The sequence below is a fragment of the Triticum dicoccoides genome, chromosome 1A, assembly GCF_002162155.2.
Source record: "Triticum dicoccoides isolate Atlit2015 ecotype Zavitan chromosome 1A, WEW_v2.0, whole genome shotgun sequence".
In the NCBI taxonomy this organism is placed as follows: domain Eukaryota; kingdom Viridiplantae; phylum Streptophyta; class Magnoliopsida; order Poales; family Poaceae; genus Triticum; species Triticum dicoccoides.
In genome coordinates, this window is record NC_041380.1 from 253701274 (window position 1) to 253718664 (window position 17391).

The window sequence follows — 17391 nt, forward strand, 5'->3', positions numbered from 1 at the left end:
CGTTAACAGCATCATGCAGTAGTGTGATTTCAATTTCTATTGACTTACTTTCTACATATATTCCAAACATGATAGCTAGCTCATCATCACACTGGACATGCACCCAAGCGGTATTTTCCATGTCCCAATACATAATTTCAATAGCATCATATAACCCCCATGGATATTTCTCTGAGATAGCACTTCTAAACTTGATAAAAGTTGATGCACAGTCAACAACCAATGGGATAGGGGAAATCGATGAGCTAGGATTAAAGTTTGTCGCGAGAGAGAACATAATAAAAGAGAGAGGAGATGGGGTTGGAGAGATGCGTGTAGGCCCCACATGTAAGACCGAGGGGCAGCGATGTCCAAAATAACGGACTAATGCGGTCAAAGCACTTTGACCAGACAGAAAGGGAACGAAGGGGTATTTCTATAAGCATCATAGACGGAAGAGGGGTACAGTTGAGCACCGTTTTTAGGGTAAAGATGAGGTCGGGGCAAAGTTAGGGGGTAAATGTAAATGTCCCATATAAAAATGCAGTAGAAAAAGGTATTATGGAGGAAAAATAAATAATACCACCCAACGGTTCCACTAGTCATCATATATCATATATCATATACATCTAAGAGATCCATCCCTAGTATCTTATTTATCTTGACATGTAGTCTATACACATCATCAAGTAGCTTCACCATGTAAAAGCACTTCCCACTAACACTTCATGCACGTGCTCCCACTAACTCTTCATGCGAATGCTTCTAGTACCCTCATCCGCCCCCCTTTTTATTCTCCACATGTCGTGTGAGTTGCTACCTTTCACTCTTCATCCAGTCCAATCTCATTTCGCTTCTCACTAATTTATTCGGTGTGACCTTTCCATGTAAGAATCACTGCTAGATACGTGCCTAAACATGTGTCAGTTCATTTAGTTGTAGTTTAAATTATGATGGTCCCTTATTTTATTTTTTCTCTTATAGTGGTTGAAGGATAAATCAACCTCACCAGATGTTGGGCCATGGTGATGATGAGGTCTCCCTTCATCTCCATTTTATGCATCATACAACTGCCTCTCTTGTTAGTATGATGTTTTGTGATGCTCTAATCCAATTTTGATTCCATTACATACAAACTATTTCTTTTTGAGGAATGGAACTAAGTTTCATATAATGCAGAAGCAGTACACCTTATGGCTGCCGACGACAGATGACAGCGTGAACTGTATTTAAAATGCACTATAATGGGATATTCACTGCAACATCATACTTACTATAGTGTACATTTTTTTCAATTTTTTGAACACATTTTATAAAACATGAACATATTTTTTTGGAAAATGTGATTCTTTTTTCAAATTCCAAATACTTTTTGAGTTACACGAACAAAATATAGAATTACAAGCAGTGATGAAAATTTGTGAACATTTTTTGAAAAATAAGAACAAAATTTTTAAACATGATTTTCTTTTTAAATTCCAATTCTTTTGAATTATTTCATTTTTTTTGAAAATCTGAACTATTTTTTTTAAAAAAGGAAAATTTTAATGTTTTTAAAGAAGGAATAATTATTTGAAATTTTAACCTTAAGTAAATCAAAAAATGAACATTTCTTGGAAAAAAGTGAACAATTTTAAAATTCCAATTTTTTTAGAAACATGAACATAATTTAAAATTCATGAATATTTTTCGAAAAAATTAACAATTTTCAGAATTCCCAATTTTTTAAAATGCGAACACAATTTGAAATTCCCAATCATGTTTTGAAAAGAAGGGAATAAATTTAAAATTTTGAGAAATTTGATTTCATAAAAATGTAAAATAAGAAGTAAAGATAAAGATAAAAGAAACTAAAGACAAAAAAACAAAAAGAGAAAAAATAAAAGAAAAAACGAAGAAAACCATAAAGAAACATGACAAAACTAAACAAAAATAACCAGACCTGAACCAGTCAGGAACCTTCTTGAAGGTTCCCAGAATCAGGATGTGTTGAAACGCAAAACAGGCCGGCTCAATAAATCGCTCACCTCGTCATATACCCGAATATAGATACCCCGGAATGAGTAACACGATTTCATCCAATAAGCTTACACAATGTTTTATATAAAATCATCTCAAAATATGTTGTCTTTTTTGTCTGAAAGTATCCTCCCTAGTATTATCTCATGAACTCAAAGCGCCTTTGCCCTGGGTACATTGATCTCAAATAATATTTTTACTGCTTATGAGTGTGTACACAAGATTAAGAATAAAAGGGCAGGACAATTCGACCTTTATGTAGTAAATCTAGATATTCACAAAGCTTATGACAGGGTTGAATGGAACTTTTCTGAAAGACATAATGATTAAGTTAGGGTTCCATGAGCAGTGTGTTGAGACGGTTGTGGAATGTGTCTGTTCGGTAAGATACATGGTGATATTTAATTCTCAAGAAACAAACACTATTAATCAAACTAGGGACATTAGGCAAGGGACCGTTTCTCCCATTACCTATTCCTGATTTGTGCAGAAGGGTAGCTCTAGATCACCCGCTGTGTGGAGTGCTCTTTGGAAACTAAAAATCCCACGTAAATTTCAGATCTTTAGATGGTGAATTCTCCATGGAATATCACTCCTAAAGTCCATATTGATAAACATGCACATCGGATCTGATGATGCATGCCCCATATGTCATCAAGGAACTGAAGATGCCAGCCACTTATTATTAGATTGCATGCAGGCTAAGGAGTTGCAAAATAAGCTGGGTATGATGGACATCATAGAAGAAGCGATGCAAGTTAATCGCTCGGGGTTAATAATCATGGAACACTTGTTGCTCTAGCTAGCGGTTTCACTACTTATTAAAACAAGTCTTGATCGAAGGCAGGTGCCTATGGTGGGCTGTTGATATCTTCGGTGGATACGACGCCAGATCACCACAATGAGCTCTATTCACCAATCATGCGATGGCCGATGTCAGTACTAGCAATTGCTAATAATTTTCATACGGTCGACTCTCAGTACTACACCCAACAAAGAGCAAAGATGGACCAAGTCAGAACCCAAACATATCAAACTTAATGTTGATGCAACCTATTTCGAGGATGAGGGAGGTGGTGCGATATCATAGTTTTTGAGGGATGAAAAATGTGTGTTTCTTGCAGTAAGGTGCACTTACATTCCCCATGTTGCAGATGTTATTTTCATGGATGGCTGAAACTTCACAAACCAACTGGGGTTTTCTCGAATTAAAGTTGAATCTGACTCACTTAATGTGCTTGAGTTTTGCACTGGAGAGACAAGATGGCGGGATGTTGCTTCTGCAATCTTTACTGAGTGTGTCGATATAGCTACTTTATTTGGGAACGACACCTAATTACTGTTCTGCTAATCAGATATCACATATGTTAGCCAATTATAGCTTCTGTAATAAGATTTTGCTTAGTTGGACAGACGAACCTTCGGATTGTCTGGTCATTAAACTCATGAATGATGTAATGCTTTTTTGATTTCAATAAAACTAGCCATAATGACCTTCCTTCAAAAAATAAAATCCCCGTAAAAAACAAATTAGTCATCTACCAAAACAGGCCCTAGGTCCTGTGCACTTATGCTTCAAGTCTGAGGCCATTTGGAAAAGAAAAAGAAAAGAAAGTTTGAGGCCCTGCACGGCCTGGTCTAAGATACGTTTTCGTGCCTGGGCTGGAGACACATGTCCTGCTCCTCCCGGCGGCCCCCCCAGTTCCCTAAAATCTTCCCCAAAACCCATTGCTCCGCGATGAGACCCGCAGCAACAGCGGTAGCAGCCTCCGCCGCCGCGCTCCGAGCCGCGTTCCTCGCCCCTCCCGCTGCCGCCTTCCGCCTCCTCCCTCCCCGCCGTGTCTTCTTCCTCCCCCTCCACCGCCTCTCCTCCTCCTCGTCCCCGGTCGCCCCTCCTTGCGCCGCTTCCTTCGACTCCCAGCCGCTGCCGTTGCCTGCCTTCATGGACGCGCAGTTCGAGTCCTTCCGGGCGCAGCTCGATGGCTCCTCCACCCTCCGCGACCGCATCCGCGCCGTCGTCTCCGAGGTCGAGTCAGCCTCCCGGGCCGCCTCCGCTGCGCTCCTCCTCATCCACCAGCCCGTCCCCCTATCTGGTTGCTGCCCCCTTTTCCTCCTTCCATTTCTGTTCGGGTTTTGGCTCCCAGTGCTTAATCCTGAGCTATCTCCTCTCCTCGTGCAGATGTGCTCGGCAAGGCGAAGGCGCAGGTGGAGGTGATCAAGGGGCTGTACTCTCAGCTCGCGGAGATCCTCAAAGAGTGCCCCGATCAGTACTACAGGTGATGAGATGGCTTAACTACGCGCCTTTTCCATGTTACCGAGGTTGGGCTATGTGGAAATTGCTCATCTATTGGGATTTGTTGCTTATTAGGTAGCATGGGGACTGGAAGAGTGAGACACAGTCTGTGGTGTCGATGCTAGCGTTCACGCACTGGCTCGAGAATGGTGGCCTGCTCACGCACGCCGAGGCCCAGGAAAAGCTAGGATGTACGTGAAGGCTCTGCCAACTATTGCATTAGTTGTCTTGTAAGTAGCATACAATGCCAGTGTGCTTGCTTACGAAATTAAATATGTTGTGCTCCTGGCCTTTTGCAGTGGGTTCTGGAGAGTTTGGCCTGGACGTTGAAGACTACCTGACCGGTTCGTTATATGCATTACCTTCTCTGCTTTGTGAATTGGGTGTTATCTGTGAGATTTAAGTGTCATACATGTTAAATGTTTTGTTCAAGAACAGTTCAGGGGGAATGTAGTTTTGACCCTCCTTTTGATTGAAATATACTGATTATCTGGGCACAAATATGCATATATTATAGCATTCACATCAGAACTATTGCATCTCTTTTTTAAACAACTAAATTGCTTTAAGGTTTAGCATGCTTTTGTTTTATGTAACGCTGTACGTAAATGACATTGCTTGTATTGCAGGATTGTGCTTCATGTCCAATGATTTTGTAAGTTCCCCATCAACTACTCAATATTAATTTGATTACATACACAGTATCTTTTTTTGCAGAATTAGTTTTTGGATCCTAGCCCCTATAATGAACATTCATTCCTATCTATTGCTATAAAAGAAAGATCTTTGTCAAGAACTTTTCCTTTGTTCTGTACTTTTTTTTGTGTTATTTAGATTTGTGGTATTCGTCATATCCAAGGCATCTCCCTACAAACACCACATTCATATGACTATGCCTCCTTTTGAATTGGCAATATGCTGGGCTTCATAACTATTTCCATTCTAAAGATTACTAGTCAATAGGCATGTTTCAGTAGCAAACATATTCATATTCATAGAGCCATTATAAATGGCAATCGTCTTCACTTACATCACAGTATGTTTCTCTTCCTCATTCCTATTTCAGTTTTCATAGCACGGATGTTAGTTCATGCTTTATGGCATATCATTAAGATATTCTCTTCTCGTAATTATTATAACTACCATTCTACCAATAGTGTTTTCTTTTCTATAAATAATCCTAGAGAATCCAATAAATTTAGACAGGTAAATTCTAACATGCCAAGCAGAATAAAGTATTATACAAACTGCATTAGAGTTTATATAAGTGCATCATAGTATGTATGCACATCCTTTGATTTAGGCAAGTTACAATTAGGCGTTAAAGCTTTAGTTGATGGTAAAGAGTTATTTCTCTCCAACAATGTATAAGGGTCGAATCGCTACTTTAATTGATTGTACACTATTGATTGATCCTTAAGTGTATAGTATACTTGGTTTCAATTTTCACATACAGCCAGCTAAAATTCTGTTTTCAAGATTTTATGTCAACCACTCTCCTCGTCGAAGCTATGCATGCAGAGCAGTTTTAACATGCTCCCTCTTACCCTCTCTTTTCACATGAGAGGCAAGAGTATATAATAGATCTGATCCGTGATCTTATTAATTAGTGGTCTGCTTATTTCTTACCTTCTTACCTCACATGTAAAAAGAGGGGGTAAGAGGGAGCATGTTAAAATTTGCCATGCAATAAGAGATATTGCAAGTATACCTAAGTTTTCATTAGTTCTAGTATTGATTCATAAAAAATACTGTTGATCTATAATGAACTAAAAAAGAATCTAGGAATTACTCACCTCAACTGATATTGTATTATTGGTTGATCCTAAACGTGTATCAATGTATGTAGTCTAAATTTTCACAACTAAATAAATATTCTCTTTTTAGATTGTTTGTATTATATGCACTCAGTGTACTATCTATTTTCATATGCGTACACAGCATTTTTTATTCTTATTACAAAGTAAGCGATGCCTATATGCATTTTCTCTTCCTGCACACATAATTGATAGTGCGGCTGTGGCTAAATTTGCAGTATCGCTTATATATATATATAATTATATACCATTGTAGAATAACTCATAGTTTCCCTCAAACATGGTTCTACCGCCCACATTGCCTTTAGCTATGAGTTAAGAAAATCTAGGTTGCATCATGTCTACGTTAATCTCATTCCTGCTCCCAGGTGTGCCGCCTCTCTTTCTTCTCATTAGGTCCATCCCTTCTTTGTCTGCACGGTACTCTCTCTCTCTCTCTCTTTCCATGGGACGGGAGAAGGTTCATGCCTGCTTTTCCCCTCCCGCACCCCTTGTTTGTTTGCCCTCTCATGCTCCAGTATGGTCTTCTTTCCATAGGACAGGAGAAGGTTCATGCTCCATATCATGACGACAAAATGGCTTGGACTGGAGGGGCACCACAACCATATCGATGATATGAGGACCACTTAAAAACTGTGACAGATGCATGTATTGTTTGGTTGTGGTCTTTTTTTTTTGTAATTTTTAATGACCTTTAGGCATGCGAACATGTGCCGGTGCAACGGAGGTACTCCAAGCCTCAGAGTATTTGATAAGTTCTCTCTCCGTCTCACACATAATTCCTGCTCTACTCTGGATTACCTGGCCAGTTGTGCTCACGATAGGATCGAGAGCTGGACTTGCTACATTCGCAGTTGCGCTGCTACCTGGATCGCTCATTGCATGCTTATTTATCTGCTAAGCCTGGAAAACACGAGTGTGGCTAGTACTGTGTCCTCCTCACAAGGCCTGGTACACAAGGGAGCTGGATGCCTGGTCTTGTGTTCCCAATCACAGTGGGCATGCAACTGGATGGATGCATGCACATGTGATAGCAGATTGGTGGCCGTGCATTCGATGATGACAGAAGGATTGCATTTTTTTTCCCATCACGAGGATATAATGTTTATGACTAACCAGAATATGGATTTGACAATGGTTGGATGATGTATAGGTACAATTACAAAAATAGACCGGTCATACTTTGCTAATTAAAAGAGGGTCATCTTTTGCTTTTTTGTGAGAATTTCTTGTTTTTCTCTGTTTTGTGATTTGTGATTTTAGTAGACACTGCCTATAACTTTCATTAGAATATCCGAGGACTGAACAAACCATGTTAAAAAAGTAATTGTTGCGTTATAATTTTGACGTCTAAGAAACCTTTTGATGTACTTGTGGAGATAGTTTGTTTTGCAAGACGGATGTGAGACATGTACCTACCCTTCTCAATTCCACACAGTATTCACTTTTTTTATGTGAAACATAAATTTTTAGTCATACAATATAATTCTATAGCTATCAACAATGGCTACTGACTCTAAAATAATACTCCCTCCGTTCACAAATATAAGATGTTCCAACTTTTTTCTGAATCGGATGTATATAGACACGTTTTAGTGTGTTTGTTCACTCATTTCAGTCCGTATGTAGACCATACTGAAATATCCAGAGCATCTTATATTTGTGAACGAAGGGTGTAATATTTAAAATTCTTTGGTGCTGTCTTATCTATTTCTAAAGGGTTTGCAGAAAACTTGCATACACTTGTTAACAACAGTCTAATCTCTGTACCATTAACCTTGATCACAATGGATAACTGCCATGCTGAAGAGAGAGAACCAGATGTGGTGGGTTGGAGAAATAGGGCATAGGGTTGAGATGATAGAATAATTCGGAGAGAATGGATTGATTCTTCTTGCTTATCTCAAACAGAGATACATGATTTGCTAACACGGTATGAACTGCCGATAAATTAGACTCCTTTATCCCATCTTTGCCAATACAATTCTATTGCCTAAAAGATCCCTGATCTCCCTCAATTCATACTCCTTGGTGCTAGTCCACAACATACAGTGCAGCAGAAATGCAATTCTATATCTACAGATTGATGAAAAATTGGTCATAATGAAGAAAGACTTGGTCCTTTCAAGTGATTTGGTCTCAAGTGTATTCTGGTTTCGAGGTATGTTTGAAATTAGAAAACAAATTGTTTTGTACCATCTCAAAGATGTAAACCTGAGAAATGATACCTGGGGCCACATGACAGTGACACATCGATACCCATTTTCCAACTTGAGTGGTCTTTGTGATGGTACAGAGCAATGCTGAAGCGTGATACTTTTTAGCTCTAGACTACAAGTTTCAACTTAAGTAATGAGGGTGGTAGAGCACATTGTGGTTTTGTTTATTTGGAAGTGTATTGTGCCAGTTGTGGGCTTCAGGCCCAGATGTTTGTGAGATTTTCAAATTCTAGTATGTAAATACATTTAGGCGCGTGTAATTAAAAAAAGAAAATTAGTTTTTCCAATGACGATCATCGAGTACAGCCGGACACGGTTCCTTGTCCTTTTTTGGTCGGAGTCACTGCTATCGCCAAAATCCACTGCTGCAGTACCACCAGATCCGCTGACCGACACTGCCCCAACCACCACTTTCGCCGCTCTGCCCTTCTCCAACCACCTCCTCCGCAGTTCACCACCGCCCCAGTCATCCTTCTTAAGCCTGTGGGCCTAGCTTCTTATTCAGCGCTCGCATGTCCCCACACTCCATGCCCCTAATGCTCTTCTTTGCCTGTGCCTGTTCCGCCATAGTGAGCCACGTTGTTGCCGACCCTGGTTCAGTGTCTTTCTGGTTGCACAGCAGCCAGCGATGTCCACCACCGCATTGTCCCTGCTCAGCCGCTGTGGAGCGCCCTATGTGTGCTGCTTCATCTCCATTCTCCATGGAGCTCAAGCGTGTCCGTTTGGAGCTGATGAAGTGTTCCTTCTGTATCTTGGTGTCTGCTCCATTTCTTGCCGGTGATGGTTTTCTTTATCTACTCTTGCATGGGTGTGAGACTGGTCTTCTTCATTGATCTTGCCTCTCGGTTGGTGTTTCTTTTTTCAACCTCCCCTTTGGACGCCTGCAATGTGGTTATGGGATTGACGACTCTGCGGTATGGTCGATGGCTGCTTGGCCTCCTGGTTGGGGACCTTCTACCATTCTTGTGGTGCAGCTTTGTTGCCTGGCGCATGCGGCTCCCCAGATTCAAGGGCGTCAGTAACTTCCTCAACCTCTGGTTCCTCTGCGGTTCCGAGAGAGGCCCTTGGTCTGGCTGCTTTTCTGTGAAGCTGGTGGCGATTGAAGATCTGGTTTTGCCTATGGTGAACCCTGTTCCAGTCAGGGTGAAGCTCTGGTTTTTCCTATGGTGAACCCTATTCCAGTCAGCGGTGAAGCTCTGGTTTGCGTGGCATTCTGGATGGTTCGTAAGGACCCGTATGTGCACGTATCCTTGTAGGGCAGCCCTTTAACCTTTGTTTCTTTTGTGTTTGTCTTAGGTTTCCAGGTTCTCCTCTTCTTTGTGGCTTGTTTAGCCCCATGCATCGAGCTCTTAACATAATGCAGGAATCTTTTGCCAACAAAATAAACAGATCGTGGGTGCAGGGGAGAAATATGATCATGGGATTAGTGATTTTAGTACAGGTCGTGGATGGGGTCTGTGGCGTAGATATCTCCTGAGGGGGTGTTGATGGGCATGTGGTTCCTCGGTCGGATCAACAACGCGAAATGGTCGACCATGAGAGAGAAATCTCGTTAAACTTGTACTTCTATTACATACTAGCAAGAAACTCATGCTTTGCTATGGGATGAAGGATAACCATACTTTATGTTTACAAGCTAATTACTTTATTAAAATCTGCAAAACTCATGGTAGATTGGGGTGTTTTATGAAACAGAATTAGGTGGGTAGTGACTAGTGAGCAACCACTTCCCATTCTCAGTCGTTCGTACCAAGGCGGTTGGTTGGTATTACAGAAGTTGAATGGTCCATCATCACCGACTTGTTTCTTTATAAGATTTGTAAGACGTAAGTACTATATAAATACTAGAAGGTTGAAGAGCCGAAGTCAATGCATTATAATATGTAGATTGTTTTCAACATGTGAGTGTTCAGGAATAGGATATACCTATACTATATATACCCCTTTATTGGAATGTAGAAAGCTAAAGAACCAAAGCCAATAAATTAGAATATGGAGATTGACTTCAAATTTTTGGTTGGTATTAAGGTCGGATCCATGTTGTATCTTATGAACTTATGAACTTATGAGTGCATGCTAAAACAACTACATATAAGTACAAACAATTTACACTTGGGCTGGACTGTGAACTATAATTCTTTATCAATGTTTCATGTACAAGTGTCGAGCATATAAACCTGAGACGGACTGAACTATTTTTCTTCATGAATGATTTACGTACAAGTGTCAAGCATATAAACTTGAGATGGACTTTAGTGTGTAGCACACTTCGTAAATGAATGGATTAGACCAAGCTGGGCATATCTGCAAAATGCAAACTTTACATAATACCATCTGCTTTCTGAAGTCTTGAATTTACTATTTATATGGTTATTTCCTTGGATGTATGTTAAGCAAGAATTCTAATGCTGCAGAGCTAATGAGTGGTACAGTGACTGCTTGCTGATTTTTTTACAGCCTAGATAGATGCTTAGTGGATATAATTGCAATTCTCTACAGCCAGTGAGTGGTACTAATTGCTGCTTGTGGAATCTTCTGCTCCCTCCGATCCATATTAACTGTTACTGACTTAGTACAACTCCGATCCATATTAATTGTCGCCGACTTAACGGAGGGAGTACATCCTTTATATGAAATGAAACGAAAGTGCTCAACAACCAATATTGATATGAGTGACTGCTTGCTGAATTTTCTACAGCCTAGATGTGTACTGAATAGAATTGTAATGCTCTATAGCTATGACTTGTATTAATGGCTGCTTGCTGAATTGTCTACAGCCTAGATATGTAGTGAATCGGGTCACGGCGGGTGACTACGACTGCCCACGGAAGGTGCTAAGCTTTTTGACTGATCTGCATGCTTCATTTAGGATGCTGAATCTGCGCAATGACTTCTTGCGTAAGAAATTTGATGGTGAGTTCCCCAGCTTATGGTTCACTGGACATGTTCCTTTTTAAAAGAACTCAACTAGCTTTTGGCAGTATTATTTCAGCTTACCGTAATATTTTGCCATGCCTTGTTGTTGTTGTTGTTGTTGTTGTTGTTGTAATCTGTATTGATTCAGCTGTGTTTCCCCCTCTGTTTTTGTACTTGTGTTTGCAGGGATGAAGTATGATTTGAGAAGGGTGGAGGAAGTATTTTATGATGTGAAGATACGCGGACTTGTCCCTGGGGAGTCAAAGCAAGAGGTTGCTCAGTCATAGACGGTGAGCGGTGCCGTACCATTTACTTGGCAATCGACAGTTGTCGTGTGTTGTCGTCGCTACCAATGAAGTTTATGTTGGACGGATGGTTCTTAGAAAAAGCTCATGCTGTGAGGATCTCTAATTTTGATTGTAGCATCACTTTAAGTTCGGCAATTTTTTGGACCCACCTAGAGGTTGGAAAATGACATAAGAATTATTCTGTTGTCATGTCATGTGACCTATATCTCATTAGGTTTTGTAACTGAGTCTGAGTAGATGCGGGTGAACATGCATTGGATTGAAGTTTCCTATCTCTCCGTCCCATGTAATATAGGACGGAGCTAGTATTAGATTTGCGTAGATGCTTTACCGGATGCAGCTAGTTGATCCCAACCTAGGTAAAATGAGTCCATGTTTCAACTGTTGTTGAATGTTCCATGGACCACATCACACGGTTGACTCGGTCGTTCTTATAGAATTAGGTTTCGTGTCACATCATGAAAACACAAAAGCATCTGAGAAGCCGTACTGGTGTGACGTCACACGTACAACCCATCATTATCAATTTAACTAATTCTCGCGTGCTTAGCGTTAGTCAATCATATACAGTACTGATGTGGGTGCAGCTACTTGGTTTCAAGTGAGTTCACATCTCCACAGTCCACACACGCGCGCGCACGAGGAATGGGTTCTCCGTCGTGGTCGTGGTCGTCTTCGAGAAACAGAATCAGGGCAGACGGGCCTGTTTGGATGGTAGCCCACGGCTGCCATGCCAAATTCTTGGCGTTGACTGGTGTGCTTGGCGTCCGTTTGGATTGCAGCCAAAGTTTTGGCTCACAGCCAATTATTTGGTCACCCGTTGAGCTTCTGTATACGCACGCTGGCGAGTTTTTCGGCGGCGAATTCCTTCGCCAATATTTTGGCTCGCCCCCGTTTTGGTCGGGCCGGCATGGGCGCAATCCAAACAGGCCTTAGTGCCCCTGGCCTGCCGCTGTGCATCTACACATGCTTGGGACACGAGGATGCTTCGCGGAAGCTGCTTGGCCGCACCATGCATATAAATAAAGGCACCCGTCGGGCCCTCCACTTACCCACTCCATCCAACCCGTGTAGGTGGCTTCTCTCGTCTGCTGCAGTGGTAGCTACCTCGTTCGTACGGTCCTGCAGTTTAGGAACAAGGCTGGATCGATCAACGGCCATCCAAGAGAGCACCGGCGCGTACATGCTAATTACCTTACCTGTACCAATCTTTTTCATAAATATACAAAGGCTGTGTACCATTCATTGATAGAAGAAAAGAAGATACAAAGTTCCCGAGCTAGGGCCCACGAAGGTGCTAGGGGTTCCCTCAAGTAATCGATCATTTTTCGTCGACCCACGAAGGTGCTAGGGGGTCGATGAGAAGTGATTGATCACTTGAGTGAACGACAGAGGAAGACGGATCTCCCTTCTCGGAAAGCAACACCCACGAAAAGCAACACCAACCGCAAAAGAGACGAGGGGCTAAACACAAAACCTTTTTTTTGTGGGGAAATACATGAAACATTGCAAACCAAAAAGCATGAAGGAAGGAAGGACAACACAACACAGTTCAATCGAGAACCATAAGATGAGGCTAAATGAATTCCATAACTGCAAACTATACTAAGTCTTAGATCAGTCATAAACATAATACCACGAGTGCATAATTAATTCTGGACAAACATAGTTTCATATCATAAATAAAAAATCACAATGGTCTAGGTCCTGTTTAAAATGTGAACTCGGATCACCCTAGCTAGCTACGAAGAAAATGACGGGAGATACAAGGACGACGGTGACGAGAATAAAGAGCAAGACGATGTGAGTTGGTGACAGCGAAGTGGCCATGTTCCCGTGCCCACAAATCTATGGAAAGATAGATGATTCACTAAGATTTATTCCACGACCAAATCGTTACATCTTTATGTCAGCGCATATATATATCCGGCCACTTGTAAGTTGTAAAGCAAATAATAATAATTGTGAAACTAGATTGAAAAGTTCGTGACCCCAATACGTGCGTGCTTTATGTTTCTGATTTGATACCAAACTTCCAACAAGCTAAGTGGAATCTAGTCATAGTCAATAACTCAAGTCATTATGTGACATCATTGATGTGACAATCATCCATCTATTTCTAAGTAGGATTAATTACATCCGTCAGAACTAGATCATGATTTCAAACTTCTAACTATTAGTAGTTAACTTGTTAATACATTTTTAATGAAGAGTTTATCTTCTAAAAAGATGTTCATCATGATAGTTTTTTTTTCATTTAACGTAAAGTTTGTAGTGTTTGTACTGAGAGTCCAGAAGAAATATGATAATACCCATGAATTCATACCATGTGTTGATCGTTGCTATAGCATACATGTTTGCAAGAACCCACAACTTTAGATTCCATAAGAAAAGAAAAGGCAGGGGGCAAAAAAAAAAGACTTCGTGGGTCCTTTGGCTGGTTGAGAACGACATGAAGAATGTACCCCCACGCGAGCAGCCAAGAGCAGGGATTTCAACTTAATTAAATAATACTATCGTGGTTTTTATTGGGCCCTTCCATATTTTGGCTTAGATTTTGACCACTTATTTAACTAATAAAATACATAATATATGCTACAAAAAGTATGATGTTAAACTTGTATACGAAAGAGCTTCCCGACAGCATAATCTTTGTGGCACATAATTTATATTTTATTAGTTAAATTTATATGTCAAACTTTAGCTCAAAATAAGAGAACCTCCCAAACCCGGAGTATCAATATTGTCCGACATATAACTTACATCCACCTTTAATAATAGGGGAAAAGAAATGAGAACGTGGGGGAGGAAAAGATCAGGAATGAGGGGAATCGACTATACTAACTCCGCTTTAAAACCTGTTAATAGTAGAGATTTATATTGGTTTTTATTTTATGCAAAAATTGATTGGGTTAAGAAAATTCAACAGAAAAGTAAAAGGGATGGGACCGTGAGGACGAAAAGACCAGAAAAAAAGGAAGACGACTATATCAACTCCTCCTTTAATAATAGAGATGCGAGTAAAGAACACGCGCTGGAGCTAGCTAGGTACTCCACCACTTAAGTGCTTCTGTTCTTCTTCCTCCTGTCCGCGCCCGGCGCCCCTGCCTCGACGACACCGGCCGTGCTGGACGGTTCTCCATCGCATCCCTCGTCTCCTGTTGCCGAACTACAGCACGCGCACCACCCCTCTCCACTGGCCGGGTAACCCCAGGGCGCGCTTGGTTCATCGTTTAATATGGATTGGAACATATTTCTGTCCGGAGCGCGTGGCGAGCGAGTCTTAGTCCAGCGTTGAGACTGGCCTCCGCTCCACGCACGGTTTCTGCCAACCTGCGCGCCTCCGCATGGCTGCCATCACCGCCTCTCCGGCGGCTTCGACGCCGTGTCGGGCCGGCTTGGACACCAAGTGCTTCTCCCTGTTGGAAGGGGCGTGGTGTGGTGTCCCAGACGCTGTGGGAGCTCCTCCCGTCGGAGACGCCTGCGGTGTGCGACTCTCTCCTGCCTTGCCTTGGGTGGCGCGGGCGGCCAGCGTGCCCGTACGTCGCGGCGTCCTTCTTGGCAGTCGTGTGCGATCGGGTGGCACTGCTGGTGGTGGAGTAGTGGACGGACAGGAGGTGCTGCTCGCCAGAGAGCGCTGGGCGTGGTGTTGACACTCCGCAGTTCACGGCTTGGTTACACTCCGCGATCGGACGGGGAAAAGATACGGGGGGTGTATTTTACTGGCGTCCGTCCAGTAATATACGTACAGCGGTAACTGTCTACAGGTGGAAAATCTAACCGATGTCCCAAGCGCGGCCTTGGTTTGAGAACTCTGCATGCATGTGCGTAGGTTGTAGTATACGAGCGCTAGCACGCATATACGTGTGTATGATTTCTGCAGATCTCTGCATGATCTAGTCATCATCGATCAAGTGCAACACGCCCTCTCATGGCCGATTAGTTCATTCATTCATGAGCTACCTCTAGCACCAAGTTATAGCTAGTCTGCTTGTTACTCCCTTCGTTCATAAATATTTGTCTTTCTAGAGTTTCAAATGAACTATCACATACGGATGTATATAGACATATTTTAGAGTATAGATTCACTCATTTAGCTTTGTATGTAGTCATTTGTTGAAATCTCTAAAAAGACAAATATTTAAAAACGAAGGGAGTATTTGCTAATGTTTTTAGTCGTGAGTCCTGACTTTGTGCTCATGTCATCTGCTGCTGCAGATCCATACACACAATGAAGCCAGCGGACCAAGTGGAGATTTGGGAGGCCATCTTGGCGGATCCGCTTGACTGGCTTCCATCTTCTGTTACTATTCCTCGTCCAAGCCAGGTACGAGTATATATACTACATTTACTCTGCCCTCACGTTTCATTCTTGATCAGCTAGCTCCCATCCTACAAACCAAGAGTAGTGAACATTACACTAAGGCCCTGTTCGGAGACTCGCCACTCCATCACTCCGCTCCTGGAGTTGGAGTCACAAGGCATGGAGCTGGGAAAGAGATGCTCAAGCTCCTCGTATTTTTAGGAGTTGGAGTGACTCCGAACATGGCCTAAGACATGAACTAAGCCCATCATCTGCCGAGGCCACAAACAAATGGGGAGACAGACACACGGCGTTTCGCATTTGAAATCTATCTGGCACCACACTCCTGCAAAGCATCCAACCATCTGCGTCAGCACAACCAAAAATCAAGATATTTTTATTCTTATTCATGATAGGTGGAAGAATACTTCAGTTATGTGTATGGCGATGATGACATGGAAATCAACAAATTTGCACAAGAGCCCGAAGATGGGCAGTGCCACCAGCAATATTTGGGAGGTACCATGTCTGATTGTTCCATCTTATCTATACACATGTGAACAGATACATTTTTGTATATTCTCAAGCTAATGCATGAATGTTTGGTGTTTAGAATTCATATTAAACAAAAATGGGAGGTGTGCCCCACAAGGTCCTCGCAAGAGGAGGATATTTCCTTCGGAAAGTAGAGGCAAGAAATTGCACAGTCGAAAAAACAATGAACACTGGACACTTGAAGAAGTGAAGAAGCTGATTAGGGGTGTTAGGAGATATGGTGAAGGGCGATGGACTAAGGTGAAGCGTCATTACTTCTCATCATCAGTTCGAAAGCCAACACATCTCAAGGTATGTATGCTAAGGGAATATAAACTTGCTTACGTGACACTTTTGTCTGTGTGAAAGAGAAAAAAAATGAAAGGAGTGGGCTCTCATGCAAGATTCGACCTTTCCAGATGTTCCTAGACACAAAGAGTAAATGTAAAGGAAAGTGAACAACATTGTTGAGGAAATCGTTAACTGATAGCTGCTCGGTTAGGTGATGAGTAGGGGTTAATAGGCTAATTGGCAAGTTAATCTATTAATCAGATGATTTATCTGTTTATTGGCTACTTGGTGACACTAAGAGTAGCGATTAATCGGAAAGTTAACTGGTTAATTGGACGAATTATTGAACAAGGTTGAGAAGAATGACTAAGGACACTCCCAATTCATTTGCTCTTAATGTGTCATCATAGGTGGTGAAATATATTTTTTAAAGACAACCACCCCAATCCATTATCTCTTAGAAATTGTATCTAAGTGATGTTGCATTTAATCTGTTTAGAGTTTATGTTTTCATCTCAACATTATTGCCTGGTAATGAAAAGAAGGGAAAGAAAGAAAGGAAGAAGAAGAGAAACCACATCGAATCAGAGAATTAATTTCATTGTGTAGGGATATGTGTTAAGAGTTGCCTTTCCCACAAACATAGCAAGTATAATACTATTAAGGAGCTATAAGGCTTCTTCCATAACATCTTTCGCCTATGTCAAGGAGA

At 41.6% G+C, this 17391-nt stretch overlaps 2 pseudogenes; both read left to right on the top strand.

Moving 5' to 3' along the window:
• Positions 1–3699: 3699 nt before the first annotated feature.
• On the top strand, positions 3700–11758 carry LOC119267778 (annotated as a pseudogene).
• A 2843-nt stretch (positions 11759–14601) lies between these two features.
• Positions 14602–17391, top strand: part of LOC119279584 — a 5564-nt pseudogene continuing 2774 nt past the window's right edge.